The sequence below is a fragment of the Zingiber officinale genome, chromosome 6A, assembly GCF_018446385.1.
Source record: "Zingiber officinale cultivar Zhangliang chromosome 6A, Zo_v1.1, whole genome shotgun sequence".
NCBI lineage: Eukaryota > Viridiplantae > Streptophyta > Magnoliopsida > Zingiberales > Zingiberaceae > Zingiber > Zingiber officinale.
The window spans coordinates 138,928,816-138,946,833 of NC_055997.1; positions in this window are offsets into that span (position 1 = coordinate 138,928,816).

Consider the following 18,018-nt stretch of genomic DNA (forward strand, 5'->3'; position numbering starts at 1 on the left):
TCAGTAATCATTTCGAAGAATCTGGATCCGAATCAAGAAAGCAAGCTTTTGGATCTATTACGACAGCATCGGAGAGCTATTGGTTGGACGCTTGCAGATATACCAGGTATTAGTCCGGTCATATGCAAGCATCGGATATTTCTGGAAGCTGATGCTAAGCCAATAAGACAGCCACAACGCCGTCTTAACCCACTTATGCTAGAGGTAGTCAAGGCTGAAGTGACTAAGTTGTTGCGAGCAGGAATCATATATCCCATTTCAGACAGTCAGTGGGTCAGTCCGGTGCAGGTGGTACCGAAGAAATCCAGCCTCACCATGGTGGCAAACAAGGAAAATGAATTGATACCTACCCGAGTGCAAAATTCATGGAGAGTCTGCATAGATTATCGCAAGCTCAATCAAGCCACAAGAAAAGATCACTTTCCTCTACCATTTATCGACCAAATGTTGGAAAGGTTAGCAGGAAGGTCACGTTATTGTTTCTTGGATGGTTTTACAGGTTATTTCCAAATTCCGGTGGCTCCAGAGGACCAAGAAAAGACGACTTTTACGTGCCCTTTCGGAACTTTTGCATATCGACGAATGTCATTCGGACTATGTAATGCTCCAGGTACTTTTCAACGGTGCATGATTAGTATTTTTTCCGATTACCTCGAACATTGTATGGAAATATTTATGGATGACTTCACTATTTATGGTTCATCTTTTGATTCATATTTGGATAATTTGGCTCAGGTGTTACTTAGGTGTATAGAAACTAACCTTGTGTTGAACTTTGAGAAATGTCACTTCATGGTTGAGAAGGGTATAGTCTTGGGTCATATAGTTTCAAATGCTGGAATACAAGTAGATCCTGCAAAAGTTAATGTGATATTATCTTTACCTTACCCCGTATGCGTACGGGATGTGCGATCATTTCTTGGACATGCAGGATTTTACAGACGGTTCATACAGAATTTCAGCAAGATCACGTTGCCACTGACTCAATTGCTGCAGAAAGAAGTGGAGTTTAATTTTGACCAGAATTGCAGAGATGCATTTGATAGAATTAAGAAGGCTCTTACTTCTGTTCCAATTATTAGACAGCCGGACTGGTCACTTCCGTTTGAAGTGATGTGTGATGCGTCGAACTTTGCAGTGGGAGCAGTTTTAGCTCAGCGGGTTAGAGGAGTGCCTCACGTCATTTATTATGCTTCCAGAACTTTAGATTCAGCGCAGTCTAACTACACTACAACCGAGAAAGAATTGTTATCTATTGTGTTTGCACTAGATAAATTTCGATCTTACTTATTATGCTCTCACGTGATTATTTTTTCAGATCATGCAGCTATTAGGTACCTTTTAATGAAGCCATCGGCAAAACCAAGGTTGATTCGGTGGATACTCCTACTGCAGGAATTTGATATAGAGATACGCGACAGGAGCGGAAAGGAAAATTCTGTAGCAGATCACTTGAGTAGGATTGAAGGGAATTTGAGTCCATGTCCAATTGCTGATTGCTTCCCTGACCAGCAACTTTTGCAGATTCAAGGTAAGGAACCATGGTATGCTGACTTGGTAAATTATTTGGTTGCAAGTGTTTTCCCTACGCATTATTCTAGAACTCAACGTGACAAATTGAAAAGTGATTCCACATACTATGTATGGGATGACCCATATTTATGGAAATTTTGTAGTGATCAAGTGATTAGGAGGTGTGTTCCAGATAATGAATTTGACTCTGTATTATCTTTTTGTCACTCACTTGCATGTGGAGGCCATTTTGGGCCGCAGCGCACAGCTAAGAAAGTCTTAGATGCAGGTTTATACTGGCCCACACTATTTAGGGATGCATCTAGATTTTTAAAGAATTGTGAACGTTGTCAGCGAATAGGTACCATAGGTCAGCGACATGAAATGCCTCAGCAGCCTATACTATTTTGTGAGATCTTTGACGTATGGGGCATTGATTTTATGGGACCTTTTCCTAATTCTTTTGGTTTTATCTATATATTGCTCGCTGTTGATTACGTTTCTAAATGGGTAGAGACAATTGCTACTAAAACTAATGATGCTGTTGTTGTTGTGAATTTTGTTAGGAATAACGTATTTTGTAGGTTTGGGATACCTAGGGCAATCATCAGTGATCAGGGATCGCATTTCTGCAATAGACATATGAAAGCCCTGCTGAGCAGCAATGGCGTAATTCATAAGGTGTCGACCCCTTATCATCCTCAAACTAACGGGCAGGCCGAAATTTCTAACAGGGAAATCAAACTGATTCTGGAAAAAACAGTAAGACCCGACAGAAAAGACTGGAGCAGAAGATTAAGTGATGCGTTATGGGCCTATCGGACAGCATTCAAAACACCAATCGGTATGTCACCATACAGAATTGTCTATGGCAATACTGCCACTTGCCTGTGGAAATAGAGCACAAGGCATACTGGGCGGTTAAATCCTGCAATATGAATCTGGAAGAGGCTGGAATTGGGAGAAAACTGCAGTTGCAGGAACTCGAAGAACTTCGACTGGAATCATATGAAAGTTCCCGTATTTACAAGGAAAGATCTAAGGCCTTCCATGACCAGCATATATTGAGGAAAAATTTCAAATCTGGGGATAGAGTGTTGTTGTATAATTCAAAGCTTAAATGGATGCCAGGTAAATTGAAATCGCGATGGGAAGGTCCATTCATTATTGCTAATGTGTTGCCCTATGGTGTTCTAGATTTGCAGGATCCTACTACAGGGCGTGTATTTAAAGTAAATGGGCACAGAGTCAAGTTATTTCAGGAGTTAGATAAAGATTCAATGATGGAAGCTGCGTCTTTGATTGATGCCGAGTATCAATTTTGAGGGAAGTTGTTGTTTTTATTCAATAATTTTTTTTGTCCAGTTTCAATTTTCTAGCAGTTTCATTAGATGGTTCATTTTAATTATTTAGCAGTTACATTAGTTAAGTTACTTGCTATCACATTGTGTTGTTGACCGAGACGGTTTAGTTCAGGTGTGTGGGGGGGGAATGGAGGATGCTTGTGTGTTAGACATGTTTTAGTTATTTTAAGCACACCAAATTTCTGTGAGTGTTGGATTTATTTTAGAGGGTGATTGCAACCAGTGTTTGCTTAGCACCCTGAGGTTGTTTCAAAATGCAGGACTTGACAGTAACTGCGAAATGACTTGACAGTAACTGTGAAATGTTAAAAAAAAAAAATTGCAAAATGTTGAAAAAAGTTCGAAATATGAAAAAAAAATGTCATGTACGTGTTCTTTTGAGTTTTTCTTATTGACTACTACAAACCATTTTGTAGTTGGCTGAGAGAAGAGGGATTGTGTTTGAAAAAAAAAAAAAATTTGCAGTGAGCTCATTTTGATAGCATGCTGGTAGCTTTGGGTTCTTTCTGCTCTGTTTCCTCTTGTTCTTTCTGCTCTGTTTCCTCTTGTTCTTTCTGCTTCTGTTCCAAATTTCTGCTTGTGTTCCATTAAAAATTTCCTGGAAGGCCTTCACCAACAATGCGCTGGTATGTCATAGTGATGGAGATTAAGATATGAGCAAGCCTATGGTAGTTGGATATTATGAGTGGCTTGGAGTGAGATCCACTTTGATGATAATTGTGTGACAGAGAGCATCCACAACTCTATACCTTTGGTGAGGATTCATCAATTCTAGGCTATCAAGATCTATTGAAAGTGCTATACTTGTTAGCCGATGTAAAAAACTGGGTCATGAATGTTGCAGTTTCGAGGGGTTGACGATTCAAACAGCAGTCTTTGATAATTCTTCTTGATGTTAGGAGAAGTTGTTTGGGGCAATGAATTTGGTTACCTGTTGAATTTTGATTACTTGCACGAGACGTGCAAGAGTAAGTGTGGGGGAATTGATAACTCGTATTTTGTGATTAAATGTTTATCATTCTTTTAGGTGTTTTAATTAGTTCGTGCGAATATTTGCAAGTATTTCGCAGGTTTCATAAATATGGTTGGTTTATTACTTGGTTGCAAATATCTGCTAAATTAATGGTATTAGTACTAATTTGGTGTTATTGAATGATGTAGGAAGCTAAGGATTAAGTGGAGGGATGTTTGGTCACACAAGTAACCAACGGATGGATGGATGCAGCTTAAGCCTCATGTTTTGTGTGTGGTCAGATGTGTTGCTGGGAAGGTGGTATTAAACCTTGCAACAACAACTAATAGAGGACCTTTTTCGACACCAGAAGCCCTAGCAGCCGCTTCCATCTCCTCCACACCACCGTCTTCCTCGGATTCAAGGAAGAACCGCCTCATCAAGGCATACCGGCAAGCGTCCTTCAGTCCACCATCATTCACCTCCTCCTACGGATTCGAGGAGGAGTTCTGCATCCGACGTCATATATTCGAGTTTAACCAGATCTGGCTAAGCTCGGATTGCAACTGGGTTTCTAGATTCAGGATTTTGACACACCTCACTCTTATCATCCACCTTCGGAGTTTCAATTGAGACCCCGACGGACTCTTGCTACGATGTTTTCTTCATCTCCGGGCATATTCTGGTGGAATTGGTCATTTCTGTTTTATTATTTTTCTTGTTTGCATCTAGTGCTACTGCATCAGTTTCTCCTATATTAGATTTATGGTATTGTTTTGTTTGCATTAAGTTTGGCTTAATTAGTTTCGTTTGAACTTAGTTGTTTGTGTGTTGGAAATGTTCGTTGACAGATTTTATTTCTTTAAATCAGTAATAGATTCATTTCTTGAAGTAGTCTGCTAGTTGTTAATTAGCTGTGGACTTACGTGTCTTCCAAGTATAGGAGCATTTCAATTTGTAATGTAAAAATTTCAACTTACCTGAATAATTCATCTTAGAGTTAGCTTCCATCGCAATTTCTCTGGGAAACTATCCGTGTCTTTTGCTATACCTATACTATTAAAATTACAGTAGGGACGGAATTTAAGTTGGTATTGGAGTGTGAACCTTGCAACGACATGATCATTAATTATTGGTTTACAGTTTAGTATCAAGCACTCTTCTTCTTTTACAAGATGAAGATTAAGAGTAGGAAGAAGAATTTGGCTTGGAAGCTTTGGACAATGAAAAAGGAGTGATTCAACAATAATCAGTAACCTCCTTTATGTCCCAAAGCTTCATATAAATAAGAGGAGAGAGTTGATCATCATATCAACTCATCTCGGCGCCAGTCGACTGACACTTCCATCAGTCGATTGGTGCTACCATTAGAGATAGCTAACGGCTATTTCGCAGTGCCAACGGCTACTTACCAGTCGATTGGTAAAAATACCAGTCGACTGGTCACTGTTGGCTGAGCGAACAGAATGCTTCTGTTCGCTCCCAGTCATCTGTCACTTCCAGCAGTCGACTGGTCCCAGTTACACACTCACACTCATCCTCACTGGAGTTGCCCTTGAAGCCCTCTTCCTCGGCCTTCGTCTCTCAGATGCACCCGAGCCCGCTGCTCCTCTCTATGTCATCCTTCACATTGCCTTGAAATCCGCTTCTTTCGACTTCACTCCGCTGCTCGTCGTCCGCGGTCCCTCGGATGCACCATCCTTCACCGATCTCATGGACCCGAGCCATATGATAAGCTTCCCAAGCTTAGCCGCACCAAGCTCCTCATGTATGTTTCACCAAGTCCTGCATAACTCAAACACATATCAAAACAATATGAAAGTCTAACTTAAACTCTTTGATACCCACATCAAATCATGATCATACCGATCAAACTTAGGTTGATTGCACCAACAAGTATGGTAGGCTAAACTGGTACATTAGAAAACACCAGGGACAAATTAGAAAAATCTCCAGAAGTTACGTACCTCTCAAATTTTTAGTAAATCCAGTAGGTAGGAACTTATACTGGGTTCCAAGATCATACTTAGATTAAAGTGTTATCATTCAATTGTTTAAAAAACCTAGAAAGTCTCAGAAAGAAAATTAAATTTTTATTTTCTTTAAAAGACTTTGTCTAGAAGTGGTTGTTATTCCAATATCCAAGAATACCTAGTGTCTCACCACAGCCTAGAAACCAATTATTGAAATTAATGTTTAATTGGCTAACTATTAAAATGGTTAACTGTTATAAAAATTTTCCACAAATAATTTTTTTTTTGGTTAAATGTTTGTGTCAAAATTAGCCTACTGGTAATGTTTGTAATATATCCCTAGAAATTTGTTCAAATTTTAACACTTTATTATATTTTTTTAAATTTTTTTTATGTGATCAAAGGGGGAGATAAGTAAAAGTTCAAGGGGATTAAGGGGGAGTTAGGATTTTTAGATTTTAATCCTTATATTTATTTTGATTTTACAACTAACTTGTTTAAATTCATTGCTTTACTATCATTGCATAATTATAGTCGTTATACCTTCATCATGTTATTATCTTTTTATTATTTAACCATAACCCTAACTTAAACTTAGGTTAATGCGCATTAAAAAGGGGGAGATTTTTAGTACCTCGGGGTAGTTTTGATGTGGTCAACCAAGTTCAACTAGGTTCTGTTGTGTTTTGATCCTTGTGTCTAAGTGTGCAAGAGTTTAGGAATACAAGAAGTCGAGCAGAAGAACAACTAACGAGAAAGATGGCACATGAAGGGAGTCGACGAGCTCGGTGCATTCGAGGGATGAGGTGTTGCAGAAGAGTACACCGACAGACAAGAAGGGCGCCCGCAGTAGTCCGAGGGATGAGAAGTCGTGGAGGATGGTTGCTCGAGGAGAAGACCAAAAAATGGGTTCGGGTGAGCCCTATTCTGATTGGCCGAAATCACCCAAGCGAGCGGAGCAACGGAAGAGCCAAAGTAGAAGCATGTAGCTCGGAAGTAGCTGTTGAACGCGCCTTCAATAGTATTGAAGGCGTCCTCGCACCTTTCTGGTGGAAGGCACCTTCAATCTATTGAAGATGGATTCGAGCCTTTATGAAAGACGCCTTCAATCACTTGAAGGCGCCTTAGACTGGGCAAAAATTGGTCGTTGGTGAGGATAAAATTTTATCCTTGCTTTCCTCACTGGAGGCACCTTCCATCTTGTCGGAAGCGCCTTCCAACCCGGATAGAATTTTTCAAGGACTGTAAAAAGACCCCAAGAGCTAGGTGTTAGAATTTGAGGGATGTCCTAAGGCAATCACCTTACGGTTTTTTCTATTTATTTGATAAGTATAAATTTACTATTTGAGTGCATATTATATGTTTGATTATCTTAAACTCATTTGCTGAATGTCTGTAATATAATTCATAGCATGAGAGAATTTGTGATTGAATCGCAACTAGTGATTATCTCTACATGTGCAATTATGAATATATTAAAATTTACCTAGTCGTCGAATTGATGTATTCGGACATCATCAATTCTGTAAGACTAGCACGGGTTATACTCTTTGGTTTAGCCAAGCAGCTATTTTCTCATTGGCTGAAGACATTGGGATGTCGAGAGTTAAACGTAGATGTTGGTTATGGTAACTAGTTCATTGGAGTGATTCGTTGTAAGACTTTATATGGTTCTCTACATATATATAGATATGTCTATGAAGTTCTTACTGTAGCACGAGTGCATGTTTCCTTCGACTTGAGGTATACAAGTCATCTTGGTCATGGAGACTTATGCTTTGACATCTTAAGCAAGCATCTCATTGAGGTGTGGAGCCGGAATGATTGGGTATAAGTTGAAGTGTCTGAAGGTGTTTGGATAACCCACAGAGGATTCACCGCTCCTTGTGAAGAGGCATATACCCTATGACCACTCGTTAGGATTATTACTCAAAGTCTTTGGCCAAAGCATCACATGTTAAGAGTGCAAGACTCTTGTATATATATACGAGTAATTTGAATCCATAGAACGAGGAAGTATTACTTGGGCTAGGTGTGACGTAGTCAGCCTAGTGGGGATAAGACACATAGACCATGTCCTGAACCAAGTGGTATAAGACGAGTGAAAGGAACGAGACACGACTCACTGTAGCTGCTGAAGGGTTTAGAATTAATTCTAAGAGCAACTATGATTTTCTGACTAATTGGGGACCATGATGTACTACTATGTGCCACTCTTAATCGTTATATAATTAAGTGGTTAATTATGGATGACAAGATAAACTGAGAACCTATTGGGTCACACACACTAATGAATCTCTAAAAGACGTAAAATAAGTTTAAAAAAATAGGATTCTTAGATCAAGAGATAAATATTTGGTTGGACCATACACAAGATAAATATGGAAATATTTGTCGCAATGCAAGCGCAGATGGGGCACATCTCTTATGGAAGAGTTGAACCATATTTGGTTTAATCATGAATTAGTCATGAACCAACTTGGTTTAGTTGTGAACTAAACCAAGGGGTTAATGGACTAATTTTTTGTTAAGAGATAATGGGTTGGATTTAGACTTTCTAATCCAACTCATTAATGAGGATTATATATAGATGTAATTGGGAGAGAATTAGACACAATTTTCATTAGTTGGCTTGATAGGGTTTTGGAAACCTTAGCCCAACTTTTCTCTCCTCTCCCTTCTCACTTCTCGCCGCCAACAACAAGAGGAAACCCCTCTTGTTGTCGTGACCACCACAAGGGAGAAAACTCTCCCTTGTGTGCTTCTCTTCTTCCTCTTGATCCCTCTTCTTCGTTTGTGGCTAGTAACTTCCGAATGAGAGATTTGTACTCAAGGAGTTGTCTTGAGGATCTCGGCGTGGATATGAATAGAGGCGAGATTCGACAACGTCGCTACGGTTGATGTCCTTCTCATTACAGGTCATCCGTAAGGTACACCTAGCGTAAATTTACTTTTCGTAAAAAATTTAATTATGCGATCATGTTCGACATGTTGTATCCTTATATATGTGTGGTGCGTATGATGTAATAATTTAGGAATTATTATTGTTTTATTTTCCTCTGCGCATGTTTACAAAATGTGTTTTAGCACACACCACATCGGGCATATCCCAACACTAGAAAATAGATATCAACTCTTGTATTCATTCCCTAGCAATTATCTAAGCATTCAATGAGTATAAGAGGCTTCTTCGCCTTCATCGAAGGGGACTTTTAGTGTTTTTCATTTGTCTTGGATTAACAATCACGTAGGTTGTAACCAAGTAAATTTCTTTGTCGCTTCTTTCATTTTGTAGTTGTATAATTTACTTGTTACAATTATACTGTTGCTACTAATCTGAGTTGAAAGTCGGGAAAGGTTCATTTTTTTAACAGGCAATTCACCCCTCCCTCTTGCTAGCCCACCTAGACTAACAGTCACCCGAACCCAACTCCGATCTTCTCCTCGAGCAGATTTCCTCCCCGACTTCTCGTCCCTTGAATGCTCCGTGCGCGTCCTTCTCGTCCACTGATGTACTGTTCCACAACTTTTCATCCCTCAGATGCACCAAGCCCGTCGACTCGTTTCTAATGTCATCCTTCTTGCTCGCCACGTCTTCCACTCGACTTCTTGTATTCCTAAGTATATGATCGAAAAGACGTTATAGGGGGTGAATAACATTTATCACTTTTTCTAAAATTACGAGTTAAAACAAATGCAGTGGAAAAGAGAAAGTAGAAAGAGCAAGTGTTAACATAAGTATTTTTATTTGGTTCGGAGCCTTCGATGTTCTTACTCCAAGGCCAGCACTCATTGAGTGCTTTTGTTGAGTAATCACTATAATATCAAAAAGATTACAAACAATTAAGTACAATGTAGGAATAATAAAAGAATACCTACAACACAAGGAAAGAAGCTTGGTTGTTGGTTATTGGAATAGCCTTTCGGTGTCGTAAGAGCCTTCTCGGAGAAGCGTGCAAGAACGAAAGTCAGAGCAGATGTTGTCTAGAAGTTACTGGTCAAAGGTCTTTTTATAGGCTATTTCCAGGCACCCGGACCACCCCCAGGCGTCTCCAATAGTGTCTAATCTGTCGTTGACTTATCCTCCTTCGAGCGCTCGGACCACCCCTGGGCGCCTGGATTGCTGACGTGGTGATGCCTCGACAAAACTTTATCTCTGAAAATTTATCCTTCTCTCGGCGCTTGGACTGTGACATAGTTTGACCAATCAGCGTGCGCCACCTCATCTGGTCGCCCGCTGTTTCGCCTCCTTACCAGGGCGCTTGGACCCCCTACGGGTGCTTGGACTGTGTCCAAGCGCCTGGAGCCCCTTTTTCAGCTACATGATTTTCCTACATCACAATGTTAGCACAATAGATAATAATATGGAACAAAGAGTAATATTTGACAGTCTTCGAACTATCCGGTCTTAACTTTGAGTTTCGCTAAAACTCTAAGTCAGACCGACGCCTACAGTTCCCTCAACCGAGAATGCGTCCTCACTGGAGCTCTCCTCCAGTTGCTTACCTTTACTTACCATATGCAGTCACTTGACTCGCCTCTTGATCCACCAGGTCTTCTCGCTAGTTGTCAGGTTTACAGACTCAATTGGACTTTAGCCAGCTATCAGGTCTTGTAAACCCAGTTGGACTTCCTACCAGATATAGGGTCACTTCTTGATCTATCTGGACTTTCCATCAACTATCAAGTCCAACAGACCTAACTGGATTTCAACTTGGTGTTAGGTCCTCCAGACCCGTCAAGTCTTGCACACTTTGTTAAGAATATTAGATCATACAGAACCTAACTTTAACCATAAATCATTCATCAAAATGTAAGTTTGATCATTAGTACCAACTGCACTAACACTAAGTTCCTACACACTCAAACACAAGACATCGAAATCGCAGGACCTACCTTAACTCGGTTGACCACATCAAAACTAACTCGGGGTACTTCTAATCTTCCTCATTATAATGTGCATCAATCTAAGTTCAATTAGGATAAAATAAACAAGTAAAAAATAATCATAACTTAAGTATGACAATTAAACAAATTTAATTAAATTGTAAATAAATAATACAACTTCTCTTTAAACTTAATATCTTCTTCCCTCCTATCATAGTAAAAAAAATTAGGAAAAAAATAAGTACATTTAGAAAAAAAAATCTGAAAAATATTTCTCAGGGTCGTATACAAATATCCCAAAGTTGTGGATTTTACCGAAATTTATTCATAAAGGAATTAATTTTTAAGAATTAAGTCTCAGATTTATCAAAAATAGTATAAAAGTTATTTTAAATTTTTTTGAAAAATATTGAAAATTTCATCAATGTCAAAGATAAGTCCAGTATAAAAATTTTCACAAACATACTATTTTCTTTCATTATCAAAATAAATATTTAAAAAGATATATATTTTAAAATTTTAATGTTTAAAACTATTTTTACACTTTAAAAAATCTTGCTAATTTTTCTGAACATATAAAATAAATTATTTATCCACAAAGAAAATAATTTTTTTTTAAAAAATAATTTTTAATAATTTTTAATTATTAAAACATGATTTTCGATAAAAAATTATAAAAAATAATATAACAGTCGGAATATTTTAAATTTGTTTATGTTAACCGATAATATTTTAATTTTTCACAAAAAAAAATTGAACAAACAAAATGTGAATAGAAGGTCTACGAATTAAATTTTGCTAATAAATTAAAATAATTTAAATTAGCATACACAAGAAAAAAGTTAACAATCTAGTACAGATTTTAGTATCCAAAATAAGTTTTTTCCTACCGGATTTATCAAGTATTTTATAGAAATATAATTTCTAGCTACTTGCAATTTAACCCCTATGATTCCTAATATACTAATTTAGCCCTTCATTATTTTTAAAATTTAAAATTAGTGAAAAATTTGAACATGCATCATTCTTTTTCAGTAATTCTATTTGCTCTTTTAATTTTTTATTTTTATTTTTATATTTGTCAAAATTTTCTACTAAGGAGGCAAGATTTTTCTTTGAATCTAAATATTTTGTTCTAGTTTTGCAAAGGCTTCTAGATAGCATCTTAATTGCATCATAAAGTAGGTCAGGAGGTAAGAGTCGTACCTCACGTACCATATCAAATATCGTTCGAAGCTCTCCCTTCATTGATACTCTCGATGCTCATCTCGGATGAGATTTCATCGTTTTCAAGTAGGTATTCAGCTATCAATGTTGTTCCGACAATCTCCTTGGTCTCGAACTCTTCTGAACATAAATCAACATCTATTGAAGAGTTGGATTCTGCCTCTTTTGTTTTTTCATAGAGTTCCAAAAAATTTTCCTAAAGTTCTTTAACAGATTCATAGGCACCGATTCCTTCGAGTTCTTGAGCAAGTAGCACACTCAGAAGATGAGACTTAGTCTTACCATTTACAATAAATTCATCGCACTGTCTGTTAGACCAACAATGCTCCTCAATTTATTTTCCATCTTTGCTTTTGGGTATTTCAAAACCATATTTAATTGTTAATAAAATATTAAAATCGATTTTAAAAAATACCTCCATACGTTGATTCCAAAACGTGAACTCCCCCTCGAACACTGATGGGTAGATACTCAATCTGGCCATAATCTTGTTGCTTTAGACGATGGCTAGTCCTTCTAAAGTGATTGAGTTCTGATACTAATTGTTGGTTCAGGTAGGTTGGAGAAAGGGGGTGAATAACCCTGAAATTAAAGTTAGACAAATTTCTCTTGCCTAGGTGGTTGTTAATCCAAAGTAGTTGAAAGCTCGCTAAAAATCTCCTTCGTGAAAGAGTAGCCTCTAATAGTCTTTGAAAGATCAGAAATAGGTAGGAAGATTAATACAATGATTACTGAATAATTTCTAACTCTAGGGGTCTATTTATAGTCTCCTGGAAAAAATTATCATTACTTAGAGGTGCCTCTAAAGGGATCCGAGCACCTCCTAAGAGGATAAGATTTATCTTCTTCTCAATGATCAGCCAACGACTACTGTTCATTGGTAAACTTCATGAGAGCACCTCCATCAAGAGGCGCAAGGGCGCCTCTAAGCTTCTTCACTTCCAAGCTCTTTCAGGGCACGTCCAAACTCCTTTAGGGCATCTAGTTAACCTCCAATCGGTTAACTCTTCCTCGCGCTTCTTTAGCTGATGCTCCTACCATCTAGAGTTAAGCTCACCCGAACCCAACTCCGATCTTCTCCTCGAGCAGGCTTCCTCTCAAGCTTCTCATCCCTCGAATGCTTTGCATGCGCCCTTCTTGTCCACCGGTATACTATTTCACAACTTTTCATCCCACGGATGCACTGAACCCATCAACTTGCCATCCTTCTCATTCCCCACATATTTTTCTCGATTTTTGTGTTTCCAAGTTCCTGCACATTCAGACACAAGACATCAAAATTACAAGACCTAATTTAACTCGGTTGACCATTTCAAAACTAACTCGGGGTACTTACAGTTATATCCTCACACATATCATTAATTAGTTCAATATATGCTACACTAACATCTCTCTTTTCTAGAATTCATCATATAATTATTCTTGGGACTCTATTATAAGTTTTTTCTAAGTCAATAATACTATGTGTACATCTTGCTTGTGCTCCAGATACTTTTTAATTAGTTGTCTGAGAAGATGCACAGCTTCTATTGTTGACCTTCTAAGTATGAATCCAAATTAATTTTCGATCATCGTGGTCTTCTTCCTTAATTTTTTTATTACTCTTTTTCAAAATTTCATGGCATGACTCATTAGTTTAATACCTCTATAGTTTGCATAATTTTGTACGTCTCTCTTGTTATTATATAAGGGCACTAGAGTACTTATCCTCTATTCATTAGATATTTTTTTAATTTTAAGATCATGTTAAATAATTATGTAAGTCATTTAATACCTTCTTTCCCTAGACATTTCCATACTTCAATTGGAATATCATCTAGCCCAACTGTTTTTCTATTTCGCATCTCATTTAAATCTCGTTTTACTTCTGAAATTTAAATTCTGCGATAAAAATTTAAATTTCTATACTCATTTGACATACTTAAATTACCCAAGTTAATTGGTTACCTAAACCTTCATTAAAAAGTTGATAAAATACTTTTCCACCATTTTTTTATTTTTCCACTATTTAATAGTATCTTATTGCATTCATCATTAATACATCTTGTTTAGATAAGATCTCTTATTTTCCTCTATTTCACTTTAGTTATTCTATAAATATCTCTTTCTTTTTTTTTATCTAATTTTTAATATAACCATTCAAAAGTTTTATTTTTTACTTCATTCACTACTTTTTTACCCTCTTTCTTGGCTATTTTATATTTTTTTTAAATTTTCCTCTCTCTTACAAATATATAATTTCTTATAGACTGGTTGTTTTTCCTTCACTTTCTCTTGTATTTTCTCATTCCACTACCAAGATTCTTTACTTAGTAGCATATGTCCCTTTGACTCACCGAGTACACTTTTAACTACTATTTTCAATTTTGATATAATTTTATCTCATGTTGTATTAGAGTCATTGTATATTTCACCTAATATTTGTCATCCTATTTTCTCCTTGAATATGTTTTGTTTTCTATCCTTTAACTTCCACTACTTAATTCTAGAAGTCATGTATATTTTCCTTCTATTGATATTACAAGTGAGGCGTATATCAAACATTACTAACCTATGTTAGGTAGTTAAGATTGTTTTTGGAAATGACGTTGCAATTTTTATAAATTTTTCTATCCTTCTTCCTAACCATAAGGAAGTTAATTTGTGATTTATTATTTTCACTTTTGAACTTAATCAAGTGTTCTTCTCTTTTTATAAAAACGTGATAGCTAATATAAGGTTATATGCTATCGAAAAATCCAATATAGTTTTTTTTCTCTTCTTCATTTCTTGTTCCAAACCCATAACCCCATGGACCCTCTCATATTCCTCATTTTTCACTCCTATATGCACATTTAGATCGTCTCCTATTAAAATCATTTCATTTCCAAAAGTCTTGATTTGATACTTTTATCTAATATTACTTAAGATGCACATATGTTAATTACGTTCATAATTTCTTAATCCACTACTATCTTGAGAGTTATAATTTTATTCCCCTTTCTAACTACTATTACAACTTCATCCTTTAACAAACTATTTATAAAATTACCCACGTACCATAAATAAAAATATGAGTTCTCTATTATTTTTATCTTCTTGCCTACTCATTTTGTTTCTTGTACACATAAAATATAAATTCTTCTCCTAATCATTATATTTACTATCTCTATTATTTTACCAGTGATGGTTCCTTTATTCAATATTTTAAATCTTATACTATTAGTTTCCTTATAATTTTTATTTTATCTAACATGTGGTGTGAGAACTCTTACATATTTAACACTACACCCAAGTTCTCATAGAGATGTAGCAATTCTTATCGAGACGTTATAGTCGGACCCTGAAATACATTCCTTTCGGGAAGCAACTTAGCATTAACACAATAGTTTAATGGATCAATTCATTGAATATTTGTTATAGTTTAATGCTGACAAACAACCTAACACAATCCTCATCTTTTATCTGGGCTTGAGACCGACCATGACTAATTTCTCATGTGTCTAAAACAATATCGAAAAAAATAGAGGAAGATTTTCTTTCAGCCATCACTTGTAAGATCGAACTCTACGTTAGAGGGAGGTGAATAATGTTATGAATTTTACGAGCTAATATTTTTATAAATAACTTAAAATAATTGAATAAGAAAAGTAGGATAGTGGAAATAAAAGTAATAACTTAGCATGAAGAAAAATAATGCAAGCATGCAAAGGACTAGATTAAATATTGAACATGCATTTAAGACTTGTATAGCATAGTATTAACTAAAGTAGAGATAGACACACACAATAATTATAAAATATGATTTTTATAATTTATAATTTCTCTTTTTTGGAAAGTCTCTACAGGTGGAGAAACCTTATAGAAAAATAATCTAAAAATTAAGTACACAATAAGTACACAAGTATGACAACAATAAGAAAATAAAGATTATACGCTAGGTGTTGCCATTTATGAATTGAAGCGTGAAGTTGCACATGTAAGAATCCCGGGTTAGTTTTGATATGGTCAACCGCGCGAGTTAAGTTATGTCATGCTAATTTGATGTCTTGTGTTTAAGTGTGCAGGGACTTAGGAACATAAGAAGTCGAGCGGAAGATGTAGCGAGCGAGAAAAATGACACGAGAAGGGAGTCGACGGACTTGGTGCATCCAAGGGACGTGGACCTACAGAAGAGTACATCTATGGACAAGAAGGATGGGTGTGACATATCCAAGGGATGAGAAGATGGGGAGAAAGTTTGCTCAAGGAGAAGGTCGGAGCAGGATTCGGGTGAACTCAACTCTAGACGCTCAGAGCATTACCCAAGCGAACGGATGGAAGAATGATCAACATTTGATTTGAACATTCCAGGCACTTGGATCTATTCCAGGATTCTAGGAGCTTGGATCCATTCTAGGAGCCCGAAAAAAGGCAGCCAGATCAGCAAGAGCCGTTGTTGAAACAGATCAACACAGTGTCCACGTCAGCAAACTCCAGGCGCCTAGGAAGCCATGACCATTGAAGAGACTCGTTGCCAAGTGGATCCAATTGACCAAGTACAGGAGTTCGGATTGCTTCCAAGCACCCGTAAAGTGGCACATCAGCAAATGATCATTTCGACCAGTGGACTATAAATAGTGCCATAGAGTTAGGAATTCAGATATACACCTTGAACTCATTTCTAGATTTATTGTTCTTGTATTCAACCACCATAAGGGGTTACTCTGCCTCCAACATTATCGAAGAAAGAGCTTTGATAGTGTGCTTTCTACTGCCTTGGATTAACAACCATTTATGTTATAACTAAGTAACTTCTGAGTCTCATACTCTATTTGCTTATGTTATTTTTGATTAATTAATTAGTATATCCATGCTAATTTAATAGCAAGAGAAGGTTCTAATTTTAATTGTAGACTCTAGTCGGTCCACCCGATACAACAACAACGTGTCGTAGTCGCAACACATAAAGCACGAGAGAACCAAGAGCACGAGCACATAAAGGATTGAATGAATGAGTGATCTAAAAGCTCTGTCTCGAGACCCTTTATATAGCCTTTTTCTGTTGCTAACGTGGCAAAATTCGGTCAACTTGAGACTACCCAGTCGCTTGTAAGCTGCTGACATGGCTAAAATATCTATCTAGTAGATAATGTCGTCCACGTTCTTTGATTGACCTAAGGCCCTTCAGTCACCTAGAGAATGTTCAAATCTAATCTTGACTTGACTCACTCGAATCGTTAGATAACATCTTCTATTAGTCACATGGAAGTTAGTCCCGTCGCTCGTACACTCTACTTGTCGTGACCTAGGCATGATTGTTTGGACCCTTCGACTTCACTCATCAAGAGTTATCACCAGCCAGTCACTCACACTCCTTCTGATCACTTGGAACCGTTGAACTTTACTTCCCTACAATCGCTACGTGTAATGAGTATGGTAGAAAATCTTAAAGTTACTCACACTTACATGGTTAGATGTTTAGCTCCTAGCTGACCCATCTAGTGTGAGTTGTCAAGCTTCAGGTCCCAGATGATTCTGCCTGAACTTATCTACCAAGCCTTCAGCTCTTAACTAACTCTACTTGGACTTTTTTGCTAAGCCTTCAGCTGACTCCACATGGGCATGGTCCACCTAGTTCCCAACTAAGACTTTCTTGCTTGGTTCCCAACTAAGAATTAGATCTTGCATGATTCCTAATTAGGATTTTAGTTGCCTAGCTCCTAGTATGATTCCCAATTAGGATTTTAGTTGCCTAGCTCCACTAGGACTTAGCCACTGCCTATTTCTTAACTAGGACTTTTGTTGTCTAGCTCCACTAGGACTTGTTAGGGCATGTAGAGAGCTAGAGCGGGGGAGGGGTGAATAGCTTCGTTTGCTTCTTTGATGATGATTTATAGCGGATACTCAAAGCGAAGATCTTCACAATGCTAACACTTTTGATTTTACTTGGTATCCATCTCCTTGGGGTAACTAATCCAAGGGTCCACTATTCACTCACAGATATACTATGTAAACCTCCTTCCAAGAGGTAGAGAAGTCTCATACAAGATCAAGTACAAGAAATGCAAACTAGATTACAAAAGAAATAAAAAATGACTTTACAATATGAACCTTGCTTTGCTTGCTTTTTTCTTGCTTTGGA